General features: G+C 41.3%; 1 protein-coding gene across 2 annotated transcripts in view; it reads left to right on the top strand.

Moving 5' to 3' along the window:
* The window catches only part of CDKL3 (cyclin-dependent kinase-like 3), an 83,086-nt gene that overhangs the window by 68,806 nt on the left and 13,905 nt on the right, over positions 1 to 375 (top strand). The gene's annotated exons all lie outside the window — the stretch shown is intronic.

The raw sequence follows: 375 nt of genomic DNA, 5'->3' as shown, positions 1-375 counted from the left end.
TGCATAGTATTCCATGGTGTATATGTGCCACATTTTCTCAATCCAGTCTGTCACTAACGGACATTTGGGTTGATTCCAAGTCTTTGCTATTGTGAGTAGTGCTGCAGTAAACATACGTGTGCATGTGTCTTTCTAGCAGCATGATTTATAATCCTTTGGGTATATACCCAGTAATGGGATGGCTGGGTAAAATGGTATTTCTAGTTCCAGATCCTTGAGGAATCGCCACACTGTTTTCCACAATGCTTGAACTAGTTTACAGTCCCACCAACAGTGTAAGAGTGTTCCTGTTTCTCCACATCCTCTCCAGCACCTGTTGTTTCCTGACTTTTTAATGATTGCCATTCTAACTGGTATGAGATGGTATCTCATTGT

Source organism: Colobus angolensis, unplaced genomic scaffold (assembly GCF_000951035.1).
Source record: "Colobus angolensis palliatus isolate OR3802 unplaced genomic scaffold, Cang.pa_1.0 Scaffold476, whole genome shotgun sequence".
In the NCBI taxonomy this organism is placed as follows: domain Eukaryota; kingdom Metazoa; phylum Chordata; class Mammalia; order Primates; family Cercopithecidae; genus Colobus; species Colobus angolensis.
Note: the sequence above shows the minus strand (reverse complement) of the source record. Positions and strands in the feature narration are given on the sequence as shown.